The 13,793-nt window shown below is 41.6% G+C and overlaps 1 pseudogene; it reads right to left on the bottom strand.

Moving 5' to 3' along the window:
- Positions 1-6,165: 6,165 nt before the first annotated feature.
- LOC119897432 lies at positions 6,166-9,303 on the bottom strand (annotated as a pseudogene).
- Positions 9,304-13,793: the final 4,490 nt, after the last annotated feature.

The following is a 13,793-nucleotide window of genomic DNA, read 5'->3' on the forward strand; positions in this document are numbered from 1 at the left end:
ATGTGGATTTGTGCATTTTATATTGAATGAATGTGGAGCTACCCTAAATTCCTTTCTCCTCCCCAGAGAAGATGGGGAAGGGTCAAAGTTGCTTTTTTCTAAGTGCTAGCCCGACCATAAAACTGGCACCATTTTTGATTCCGAAGCTGATAACGCGGGGCCTGACTGTTAAACTGACAAAGGGACACGAGCCAGCCATTGGCATCTCCCTGAACAGCCTATCAAAACTTACCCCACCACACACGTTTCCGTGGAAACTGACCTTATTCTTTGTTTTATTACCACATCAAAAGGATACTCCTTGTCTCACCTAAGTGTGACATGTTCCAGACACTGAACTTTGGATGACAAAGGACTGCATTCTCCAAAAGACTCAAAGCATCTAATTAAATTTAATTAAATCTTTAGTTACCTGAATATGTTTGCCTCTATTTGAGTAGTTATGTTAACTGTTGTTGCTATCTGTTGTTGATATTAGTGCTGAAAAGAAGTTACTTGTGCAGTGTTTTTATTTTCAGCAAGACACTCCTTCATCTAATGTAATCAATGCTTGTTCATAATACTTTCTTACAAAATCCCTTTAGAAATGATGACAAAGAAATGTTTTACTAATCGCCAGCTTGAATTTAAGGATGAATCAACAATATTCCCCGGTTCCTAAGGAGAGACGATCTTTGATTTAATCCAAGCTTTCCTCATGTAACCTGAGCTCCCCCAAGTGGACGAAATAAGTATTACATGCCCTCGTCGGAAATGCGGTTAAATGTATAAAAATCCTGACCAATAATGTGACAATTTACCAAATACTTAGAACAGTACAACCGTTCAACCATTGAGGTTCGATTGTGGAAAATATTTGATTATAATACGTGCAAATAGATTTCTTTTCTTTAGACATTAAGTTTAGAAAGGCAGTCCCTGGGGAAACCTGAGACGCCCCCTGGGGAACCACGCCCCAGGCAACAAAAGAGCGACACGCGACCTGCTCTTCACTCTTCACTCTAGACTCTTAGTCTCTTCCCTCCTCTCGCTCTTCCACGCGGCCCTCTGGATGCTTCGGCATGCGCGTGGCGTGCCTCGCCAGGCAACACGCCCAGACTCGGCCAGCGAAACAAACAGGCCTTTGTTCGCTTGAAGCTACACACCTGAAGTGCCGTGACATCGATCTGCCTTCAGTTTGTTTTATTTTCTTTATTTCTTTGGTTTGTTAAAGTTATGAGTCCGTTAAGTTACACTGGACAAATTCAGGAACGACCAAGTTCCATTTTAAGCCTTTTTCGTCGAGCCAACTTCACCGAGGTCAGACCAAGCCACGTGGTCTCGCCAGCTACAACCAAGGAAACCTGCAAACAGCCGAATTGCCAGACGGAGGAGGCGTTTTCAATCAGACACGGAGAACCCCGGACAATCCCTAGCAAAAAGCCAGGATCGGCAGCTAGAGTGGGACCCGTGCAACAGGCCAAAAGCAGGCTGTCGACAAGCAGTAAGACTTAACACACGTCCTGTGATCAGATGTCCATTTTAACTCCTAAACTCATAGCATTAGTTTACTTTCAGTAGCTCTTCTATGCCGTATGAGTCAAATGCTTCCCACAGTCGAACCTCCAGGCTCATTGTTCAGCAAATGTTTATGTTCCCTGTATCCAACCATCTTTTTATCACCTTTAGTTAGAGAATAAATTCACTGTAATATAATCAAGAGCTGTGTGTGTTGCCTATTTATAGTTCCTGCCAAGAGAATTGACCCTTTAGATATGAGACTGACTGACTGATTTAAGATAATTGAGCGATTATTAACTAACTGATCACTAGTAATAATTGTATAATTATTCAAAACTACCTAGAGGTCCGGAGACTCTAGGATTATAACAACTCCGGTGGTGCCCTTTACGAGGAAATTCTGATTTTATGAATAATAATTCATAATTGGGTATCAATTCTCATAAATTTATTAAAATGCATAACTAATGAATTTAGGTCCACGACATCCATATGAGCTAATGTTTGGACAAAAAGCTAAGCTACCTGTTGATTTTTTGCTGGGTGCTGCAGACAACAACTTGGCCCCAGGCACCACCCAGGATTGGGTAGTAGAGCATCAAAAAAGGCTAAAGACTGCGTTCCAACATACCAACGAACAACTAAGAGTGGCAGCTGAACGTAGGAATAGGCAATTGATTCCAAATGCAATAGAGATATTGATACCAGGAACGCTTGTTTTACGGAGGAACTATCCACTTGGACGCAACAAAATACAGGATCACTGGGACCCGACAATCTATGAGGTGGTCCACTGTTTTGATGACAAAGGAAGGGTTTACAAGATCCGACCAAAGAATGAACCGGGGCCAGACAAAAATATCAACAGGACAGAGCTAAAAGTTGTGCCTTCTACTGCCATCGTTGATACCCCTGACCTCCTTCCATCTGATTCACACAGTTTGCCCGAAAGAGAGGAAAATGATTTCGATATCACTAAAGATGAAAGTGAAATGGGTAATCTCATAATGGTTCAGATCCAGCCCCCAAACTCTGGGAACTTGGACTTGGCAGCTTCTCATAATTCGCTACCCAAAGATCCACCAGTTACAGTACAACCAGAGCCCCAACGAGACGGCTTAGAAGATCCTTTACAGGACGAGTCTTCTAGTAGTTCCCCTATTCATGTGAGACGTCCCCAGAGAACTACAGCAGGCCGCCATACAAACCCCTTTAATCTGCCACAGTCCGCATGCAGACTTGCTGAAAATAACAGAAGGGGCAGTGACAATAACATTCCCCAAGCCGTTAGTCAATCAGTGTACGCAGTGTTTAGACCATGGGTTTAAAACACAATTTTATTTTTTGTCACCGGGACGGTGACCTTTTAAAGTGGGGGTAGATGTGATAGGGAAGGCAACAGGGGTTTAGCAGTAGGACCCAGGTAAAGGGGCAGAGTCTATAAATAGGGAAGGGAAGATCACCTGGTCCTTTCTTTCTGCAGTCACACACCTGAGGGAGCAGCTGAGGCCAGCCTTTGTTTGGTTCTTGATTGGGTAGGCTCTATTTTTAAATAGGTTTTACTTTTAAAAATGTGTAAAAATCTAAGGCTAATAATGCATTTCTAGAACTAGATCTTAGAATAATTTGTAGTTTATTTTATTAAAGAGAAGTTGAAGAATTGTTAAAAAACCTGTTATTTATTAGACTTCGTGGTGGTGAGGGTCCAAAGCTTGGAGTGATTGTCCAAACACATCAGCTAAAGCACAGGTATGTGTAAGATGGTTTTAAACAAGATTTTAGCCTTTTTTTATATGACTGTAACAGGAATATTTGAAAATATAGATCCCAGTCACCTGCATGCCTTCAACGGCGGGAGGGGAATGTGTTTCTAAGTCAAACAAGGTATGATAATTGTTACATTTGCTTATGTTTCATGAAATGTTTCTTTTAAAGTGTTTTTGTATCTTACTATGTTTTTGTTTGTCTTGTTTCAAATAGAAGTTATTAGGAGAGCCAACCACTGTTTTTTCCCACCGTTTAGTTTTATTGTGCTCACACTAGATCCTTGAATGGGCCATATTTTGTGTTTCTGGCTGTGTTAAAGGGGAAAACTGAAAGATAGAGTAACCATTTTGCATGGGTGTTTTGTGTAATTAGTGTGCAGCATGCAGATAGTGTTTTTCCATAGTATTTGGTTTAATTGGTTTGAGTGTGTGGGTTATTTCCTTATTTGTTTATCAGTTTGGCTATAATTTGTTGGTGCTCAATTCTACATCAGTTTCCCTGGTAACGCAGTCTAGTCCTGAATTGTGTTTTTCTTTTGTTTTGATGTAACAAATAAACTTTATATTCCTATACTGATATAGTAGCCTCTGGTCCAGTTTGTTCTGGCACTTGTGTATGAAACAGTGTGTGGTTTACATATAGACAGGATGTCTGCTGAGTTTTATTTGTCTAAGTGAATGTTAATGTCACCAAGGAAAAGTAAAGGACAGCAATGCTCTTGGATTAAAGACAGCAGTGTGTCTAGATCGTCGACAAAGTTATCCATTTGTTCTGGTGGACGGTATCTCACAATCACAGAGACCTTTACCGGAGCAGACACCAAGACAGCATGATATTCGAAGGAGGCATATTGATTCTTTTTGTGGTGGTTAAAAGAGTAATTGGTGGACAGCGCAGCGGGTGCATCAGAGTTTAAACTTGGTTATAGCCCCACCTGCTAGCTGACACAAGTTTTTTTGTGGTCTGAAATGTGTTTAGGCTGCAGTATGACTTTATAGACAAAACAATAAAACATTTAAAAATGCTATTTCAGGGTGTCTAGCATTGCTGGTACAGGGTACCACACTGATTTGCATGTGTGGCCCCTAGCCCCCGACTACAGTAGCGGCAAGCAGCAATGCTTAAGGTCCAAGCAGGTCACGAAAAATGCAGTTTTGACATTTTCACATTTGATTAAAGCAATGAAAAAATTTGGACTCTAAGCTAAATGATAAGATAATTGCAGAAACACAAACAATTATTTTTGCATCAACCCAAGGTGAATGAATGGCATTATATGTCACTGAATAGCAGTGTTAGGCAAGATATTTAGAAATTGTAATAAGTAACCTGTTACTTCCAAACTGCAAACACCGCAGCCTCTCAAACAAGATGATGCTATTCTATGTACAGTATCTCACAAAAGTACACGACTCAAATTCTCTGGTGGACTATGGTGAGGCTTATTCTGAGTGGAACTTGTCCTGTTGAACCGCTGTATGCAGCTCAGTTTCAGGGTCTTCTCATAGCCTCGGCCATCTTTATGTAGAGCAACCGTTCTTTGTTTCTGATCCTCAGAGAGTTCTTTGCCATGAGTGGCCATGTTGAACTTCCAGTGACCAGTATGAGGGAGTGTGAGAGTGATAACACCAAATTTAACACACCTGCTCCCCATTCACATCTGAGACCTGGTAACATTAACGAGTCACATGGCACCAGGTAGGGAAATTGGCTAATTGGGCCTAATTTGGACATTTTCATGTAGGGGTGTGCTCGCTTTTGTTGCCAGCAGTTTAGACATTAATGGCTGTGTGATTTGTTATTTTGAGGGGACAGCAAATTTACACTGTTGTACAAGCCTGAAGAAATTACACTTTACTACATTGTAGTAAAGTGTAATTTCTTCAGTGTTGTCTCATGAAAAGATATGATCAAATATTTACAAAAATTTGAGGGGTGTACTCACTTTTGTGAGATACTGTATATACGGTATTTCAATCTCTATTCAATTTCTATCTACAAGTTTCACATTGCTGTGCTGCTGTAGTAGATGTTTAAATAAATTAGATGTAGTTGTTTGCTGTTGAAAGCTTGTGGCTGGTCGAACAAAGTTTGAAACAAACGACAATGTCCTTTGCATTTCTGACTGTGACATAATAATGGCAATACGGACAGATGTCAAAAGAACCCCTATCTCACTCGCCACTCTTTCTTTAGCTCTTTGGCTGCTAGAACATCATAAGGTCCGATGCCACTGACCTGCCAGGCAGTCGTGCATTCACATCAAGGATGCGTTCTGGAAGCGCATTAATGTGGCAATACTTGGATTGGGACTGCAATATTATTACCCATTTTGGACATAGTAATACCTTACACTACAACTCACTGGGAAAAGTAATAATATTACAGTAACGCATTACTAAGTTTCTATCTTTAAGTTTCTAAGTCTCAAGGTTTCTGCCGTGCAAAGACTTGTTAGGAGAGAAAAAAAGAAGTCTTCAACCGATCCACGTACAAGAGACAAACTTTGACTCACTTTGACCTCAAAGAGCGATTGAAAGGTCCATAGATATTGGCAAAGACAATAATAGAAAAGTTAGTTGTTCATCCAATAACATAAATTCAGCCTTTAAAGGGTCATCAATTGGCTGGGTTACTGAATCCTGACCTCAGTGTTTCCAGTTTACAATGTAAACTCTCCAGTCCAGCAGACAGCAGCTTTACTCCTGAATCCTGCAGGTTGTTGTTACTCAGGTCGAGCTCTCTCAGACTTGAGGACTGGGAGGTGAGGACCAAGAACAGAGCTTCACAGCTTCTCTCTGAGAGGTTACAGTCATTCAGACTGGAGAAACAGCAGAAACAAAACAAGTATTAAGTTATGTCCAGTTGAAAATGTTATTTATGAGTAATAAATCCCACTTACAGAGCTTTCTTGGAGGCTTTGACCACTGGCAGCAGCCTCAGAAGAGCCTCCTCTGAAGCAGAGTATTTCTTCAGGTCAAACACGTCCAGATCTTTTCTGATGACAGTAAGATGAAGACCAGAGCTGACCACTGAGCAGGAGAGAGTTTATCTGTGGAGAGACTTCCTGAACTCAGGTACTGTTGAATCTGATCCACTAGAGAACGATCATTCAGTTCATTCAGACAGTGGAACAGATTGATGCTTTTCTCTGCAGAGGGAGTCTGTTCGATCTTCTTCTTGATGTACTCAACCACTACCTGCTTGGTTTCTGAGCCACTTCCTGTCTGAGTCAACAGGCCTCGTAGGAGATTCTGATTTGTCTGCAGTGAAAGTCCCAGGAGGAAGCGGAGGAACAAGTCCAGGTGTCCATTTGGACTCTGTAAAGCCTTGTCCAAAGCACTCTGGTAGAAATGTGTTACTTCAGATTTATCTTTTATTGTTTGTTCTTCTGCCAGCAGATTGACACCAGAGTTGATGAAGGTCAGATGGACATGAAGAGCAGCCAGAAATTCCTGAACGCTCAGATGGACGAAGCAGAACACCGTGTCCTGGTACAGCCCACTCTCCTCTTTAAAGATCTGTGTGAACACTCCTGAGTACACTGAGGCTGCTCTGATATCGATGCCACACTCTGTCAGGTCTGATTCATAGAAGATCAGGTTGCCTTTCTGCAGCTGCTCAAAAGCCAGTTTTCCCAGAGACTCAATCATCTTCCTGCTCTCTGGACTCCAGTGTGGATCTGTCTCAGCTCCTCCATCATACTTGATGTTCTTCAGTTTGGACAGAACCACCAGGAAGTGGATGTACATCTCAGTCAGGGTCTTGGGCAGTCTCCTCCCTCTCTGGTCTTCAACACCTCCTCCAGAACTGTAGCAGTGATCCAGCAGAAGACTGGGATGTGGCACATGATGTGGAGGCTTCGTGATGTCTTGATGTGGGAGATGATTCTGCTGGACAGCTCTTCATCACTGACTCTCCTCCTGAAGTACTCCTCCTTCTGAGCGTCAGTGAAGCCTCGTACGTCTGTTACCCTGCCAACACACTCAGGAGGGATCTGATTGGCTGCTGCAGGTCGTGTGGTTATCCAGAGGCGAGCAGAGGGAAGCAGGTTCCCCCTGATGAGGTTTGTCAGCAGCACATCCACTGAGGTGGACTCTGTAACATCAGTCAGGACCTCATTGTTGTGGAAGTCCAGAGGAAGTCGACACTCATCCAGACCGTCAAAGATGAACACAACCTGGAACTCTTCAAACCTGCAGATTCCTGCTTCTTGGTTTCAGTAAAGAAGTGATGAACAAGTTCCACCAAGCTGTACTTTTCCTCTTTCAGCACATTCAGCTCTCTGAAAGTGAATGGAAATGTGAACTGTATGTCCTGGTTGGCTTTGTCTTCAGCCCAGTCCAGAGTGAACTTCTGTGTTAAGACTGTTTTCCCAATGCCAGCCACTCCCTTTGTCATCACTGTTCTGATTGGTTCATCTCTTCCAGGTGAGGCTTTAAAGATGTCTTCTTGTCTGATGGTTGTTTCTGGTCTGTCTGGTTTCCTGGATGCTGTTTCAATCTGTCTGACCTCATGTTCATCATTGACCTCTGCAGTCCCTCCCTCTGTGATGTAGAGCTCTGTGTAGATCTGGTTCAGAAGGGTTGGGTTTCCTGCTTTAGCAATCCCCTCAAACACACACTGGAACTTCTTCAACAGGTTAGACTTGAGTTTACGCTGACAAACTGCAGAATGACTTTCTGAATGAAGACACGACAAAACAGATCAATCAGTGATTGATAAAGTCCATGTGACAGTTTAATTTCCTTATCTAAACATGTTTCCCTCCATCTGTTTAGCCATCAGTAAATATCCCGTTTATCCAGCAGGTTAAATCTTTAGAGAAATCCTCTTACTGCTCTGCAGACGCTCAGCCAGCTCCTCCGACCAGTCACTCTTAAAGGACACACTGTGTTCAGGTCCACGTCCACCAGATGCTGGTCTCCCATAGATCCTGTTTGACAGAGAGGAAGACCACTGAGGATGGAAATTGACTTTTTAGTGTTCAGCCACAGAAGCTGCTGGAGAAATTAGTAGCTATCAATATGAAAAGGAAAAGAGATCAATAAAAGCTGAAGCTGAATGATTTCAGTCTGTGTATCATCGCTTCATTTCCAGCAAATATTGGACCAAACCAGGACTAAATGTTCTGATCTCTGAGCAGATCTTACTGTTCCTGACAGATACCAAACTTAACTGTGGCTCCATCAGCAGCAGCTCTGTTGGCCTGTATTCTAACGTTTGCATTACTAGACTCACCACAAATATCCTGACTGCTATTTACAGACTTTGGTAGGTGAAGCATTTTAGGACAAAATCCAAAGAGGAAGCTTCAGACTAAAAAGAGCTGAATTTGATTTGTGGAACTCAGACTGCTGAAGCCTCATATTGTCCTCAGCTGAATTTTCCACTGTCTTTTTCCACAGAAGCAGGACTGTGGACTCTGTCCTCCATCACTTCCATTGAAACCCCATCAGGAAGAGATCTCTTCAGGGCCAGTGTGCACAGGAGGAACAATTCCAGCCACCAACAACTCTTTCAGTGGACATATGGGCATGTCAGTGTTGTTTAGGGACAGACTGGAAAACATGTGGACCTGTCCTTTAATCCTAATCTGGCTCTGACCTTCATCATCATTCTAGGAGAACATGGACATTAGAAGGACAACTGGTCAGACTGGATTTAATGAGGACAAACATCAGCAGGAGCAACATGAGGAGGGAGACATGAACATTTAGCTCTGATTGGCCAACGCTGTTTAATACTGACACATACTCACTGTCTGTCAGACACATGTCCTCGCTTAAAAGTCATGGGGTGACCCATTGACCGGTCACTCTTGAAGGACACACAGCTGGGCTCAGGTCCAGGTCCAGGTCCAGCAGAGTCTGGTCCCTGCTGCTGCTCTGGGCTTCAACACAACACACACAGAGGTTTGAGAGTGAATAATGATGGTGGAGTGATTTGAGTCCTGGACAGTTAGAGATCCTCATCTCACCTCTGAGCTTTGGTCTGGCTGTCATGTTCCCCACACAGAGTGCTTTTAGAGGGAGGGACTCCCTCCTCTCTGTCCTCACACTGACTCATGCTGCTCAACTCACATCCACTTTCACCTGGAGAGGAAACACAAATCATTCATCTGCACATCAACTCAAATCCTCCTTTCCATCATTTCTCCTGGAAAAAGATCAGCTGCTCCTCCACTGATTGGCTGCTAGTTTCTGTTTCATATCAGTGGCAGCTGAATGCAGTCAGACAGCAGCGTGAGGCAGAGGAAGCTGCCATCAGCTGACTTCTATTATCAGTCCACTAGATGGAGGCATGAAGCTGCAGCCCAGCACACACACCATGCATGGAGGAGCGGATACATTCACTGAAGGACTGATGTGGTCTGACAGAATCTCTCTTTCTACAGAGTCCCTGTAGAAAATGACTTGTTGCAACAAGCTACAGCTGATTATTTCACACCAACTAAGACTCCAATATAACAACATTACATATTTTCCTTTGTCTTTGACAATAACAACATCTTTTATATAAACAATAAACATTAATTTTTAAAAATATATCTTTTCTAATAATGTTCCTAATAACAACCTCCAATGTTTCCTGTAGAGGATTCACAGGCATTAATTACAGCTTCAGATAGAGACGAGTGTTCAGCTGGTTCTCTTCTAATGAACTGCTGAGCTAATGTCTTTTGGTCAGACCACAGCAGGTCAGCTGATCATGCAGACATGTGACATTTATCTACAGAAAAACAATCTAACATATCTGAATAATCTGATACTGAATATGGATCAATAAAGAACCGGCTGACTGTCTATGCGAAGAAGCTTCAACCAGTTCTGCAGGTAAATCTACTGACAGCATTCTCCGACACTAACAGCTGTTCTCCAGCGGCTGTCCGGCCGAGCGAAGCAGCATTTAGTGGCTCAGACAGCAGGAGAGCAGTGGCTCATCTCGTCCTCCTTCATCCAGAGCTTCCAGTGAAGCTCAGAGCTGAAAGTTTGGAGAAATTAAGTGGAGCAAAGCTAACCACAGCTTGTGTTAATGAGCAAAACCTTTCAATCTGGTTACATTACCTTCAGCCGGAGGTCCAGGTGGAGAAAATAAGGAAGGCTTTCAGACAAACTGAAAAAGTACCAACTTGTAGAGAAGTGAAACTTTAAACAGGAAACAGCCAGAGGGACGCGTGACTGTTAACCATCAATCTGTTCCTGAGCTGTGATAAAGTCTGTTTGTTTAAAGATTAAGAGCTGGAGGCTGAGGACACGTTGGTTTGTGTTTACTTGGCTTCCAGAAAGCCGAGATCTTTTTTAATTGAGAGCTGCTACTATGGTAACCTAGTTAGTTAAAAAGGTTTTTATTTTATCAAATAAAAGTAAAAAAGTGCAACAATCGTGTTCAGTGACCTTTTTTTCTCTAAAGAGCCTAAAGTCACTGATTTCACTGCAGTCTGACTTCAAACACATCTTAAACTACATATCAGATTGTAGACATTAATTTGTAGTTTTGTGGGAGTTTACATTGTCAGGAGAGGAGGGAAGCTTCCCAGCACGCACCACGAGAAACACACTCCCTAATAAACCCTAGGCCTTTCCGAAACTAGACCTTCGCCACTTCCACTCTGACACTGAGTGAAGTTGAAGTTGAGTTGGAGTCACCCACAGCCAAATCGAGCTCCCTAACCCGCGTAGGGTTTAAATACAGCGCTGAAAAGTTAGCTGTTCATCCAATAACATAAATTTAGCTGCACTGCTATAATATGTGGATCAATTAAACAACAATTATATTAAGATTCAGGATTGCTGTTAACGAAAAGTGTATTTTTTGCAATAACGAAATAACTGAAAGCATTTGTTATTTATTTTCTGTTTGTGTCGAATATTTCTGTAAGAACATGACTTTAGAAAAATAAATTTTCTTTTATGAAAAGATTGATTCAATGTAAAGAAAAGCCTACATATTTGAATCTCTGTATCCTAGCCTATATGAAAAATATTATTCTACATTCACAAATGCAACATTTCAATATAAATCATACTATATATTCTGGCATTATGTAATATTTCTGAGGATTTATTGACAGAAATGCAATTTAATATCCATAACTATGTTTTTAGTGGTGTGTAAAGACCTTACATAATGAACCATTATGTTTTTATTACCTTAGAATGAGACATTTTTATCTACATAACCGCGGGCACCCCCTGCTGTGGAGGTTGCGTATTGTGTCATGTTTCTACAATACCCGACAACGGACAAACTAGAGAGCACGTTTCATCATCACGGCTTCTTCTCCTGCTTGTGTAATTCCAGCAATGTAGATGCCCGTCTCTTCTAATTTATTAGAAGTAAGAAGTGAAGTGACATTTGGACAAATGAACGAGCACACGTGTTACTTAGCATGAAAGCCGACAGCCTGTGGAACTTTATACCATGAAGCCAGATGGAGTCCGGACCACAGGACAGATACAGACAGCTGACGGCAGAAATCCCGGACATAATTGGTGTGGATTTTCTCAGATGGAAGGCTATAATGTGGGACAGATGTTTTCAAAGCGGAGCTGAAGTGTCTGTTTTTTTGCTGGACAGGTAATTAAGTTTGTCGGACTTTAGCGATCCAAATGAAAACTGTTGTTTGATAGCTTTAGCTATTAAATATGTAGTTGGATTAATTTCATGTAGCCTTATTGTTCTCCAGCTTTGTGGTTTGGCTTTACCTGTTACGTTAGCGAGACAATCAGCTGATCAGTAATTGTCAATAAAATGATAGTTAGCTTAGAGCATGGAAGCATCAGTCAGCTAAACTTTTACTGCTCTGGTAGAAAAAAATCTAGATGGATTGTAATTTAATGTAGTTATTCTCCAGCACTCTGTTATGGCTTTGTTACATTGACAGAAATGTGCCGTTACCTTCCTGAGACAGTAACAGCAGGGAAGCTCAGATCAGCAGCTAAACTTCACATTTTACTGCCCTGGTGGAAAACATGTATTTCTTTTCACTGCTAATGGTGATATATGACAAGACGTGTGCCTATCAACTGACCAATAATGAATACGTGCATGAGCCGAGATCCTCACCTGACAATGCATTCGTAAACTTCATGTATTATGTGGTTTATAATGGACTGCTGCTTTTCAGTAACTATCTTTACTATCTGTGAATCTGTCACCGGAGGCTCAGCAATGTCAGCACAGCTATATATACTGGATGATAATGAAACAGGTAGTGAGCTGGACTGAATATTATAAGATTGTGTCACACTGTATAATAGTTAGACCGCAGTAAGTAACTTTACTGTAGTGTTAGTGGATGGCTCTTCCTCTGTGGTGTTGAAGAAGAAGAAGTTTTATTTATATAGTGCCTTTCTGGAGCTCAAGGTCTTTACATGGTACATTTATACACTAATACACAACTTACGATCACATAGGATACATATAGTCACATTTAAACGAAATACATGTTAAATAGACATGTTTTTAACTGTGTCCTGAATGTAGCCACAGACGAAATATTTCGAAGTGAAAGGGGCAGTGAATTCCATAATTTTGGAGCATTAACACTAAATGACCTTCCACCTACTGTAGACAACCGGAAACGAGGGATGGACAATAAACCAAGTTCAGTTGATCTGAGAGACCTGTTGTCCCCATTTTGTTGCAGTATTGTATATTATGTGGGTCATGTTAGTTACAGCAACGGAGAGGTGGAGAAGCTTTGTACCTGAGTATTAGTAAAATGACAATAAACTAAACTGAAGGTTACGAAGCAAACAGCGGCAGGTCCGAGCTACTGTAGCATTAGCTGGCTGCATCACTATAGGCTAACGTTGGTAAACAAATCGCTCCACATTTGCTTTTTACCTTTACATCTTTTCTTGCAGGCTGAATCAACAGTGGTACACAGGATAGTAACATGGGTCACGTTAGCTGGTGAAGTAATATGTAAGTGATATAACTTTGCACCGGATAACAAAAGCAACTGCTAACGTTAGCCAGCGAACTAACGTGACTTTCTAAGTGTTTCTCCAGCTTTACTAATGCTCACTTTGTTGTGACTCGACATCATCTGAACCTGTTTGGTCTGATGGGCTTCGGCACAAACCTTTATTGTTGTTTTGTATCCTTACGTGGAGCCTGTGTTTTGTTGTGAGCCGATTGCTTGATGGTGTTATTGGACTGCATGTCATTAGCTGTCGTGTTGTCGCTGTAGTACGAGAGAGGTTCGGGAGTCCAACCCAGAGACCTCACATTAAATGCAGAATAGTGGCTGATGCAATCAACAGAGAAAACAGGCGTGTGCTTAATTTACAAGTGTGTTTTGAGCCCATTAACAATAAGGCAATGAAAATTTGATTAATTTCATTGAAAAACTTACATATAGCCCCTTTATTAATGAACAAGTAACAATAATATTTAGAAAAACATGGTTTTACATAATTTCTTAACATATCTATCTAAAGAAACCTGATTTCTTGACTGACTGATCTCTTCTCTCATAGATGACATCTTTGTCCTGTCTGAGGCACCGTAGCTAT

The sequence above is a fragment of the Micropterus salmoides genome, unplaced genomic scaffold, assembly GCF_014851395.1.
Source record: "Micropterus salmoides isolate LMB-PRFRI ecotype aquatic unplaced genomic scaffold, ASM1485139v1 Ms_hic_scaffold_1, whole genome shotgun sequence".
NCBI classification, from domain to species: domain Eukaryota; kingdom Metazoa; phylum Chordata; class Actinopteri; order Centrarchiformes; family Centrarchidae; genus Micropterus; species Micropterus salmoides.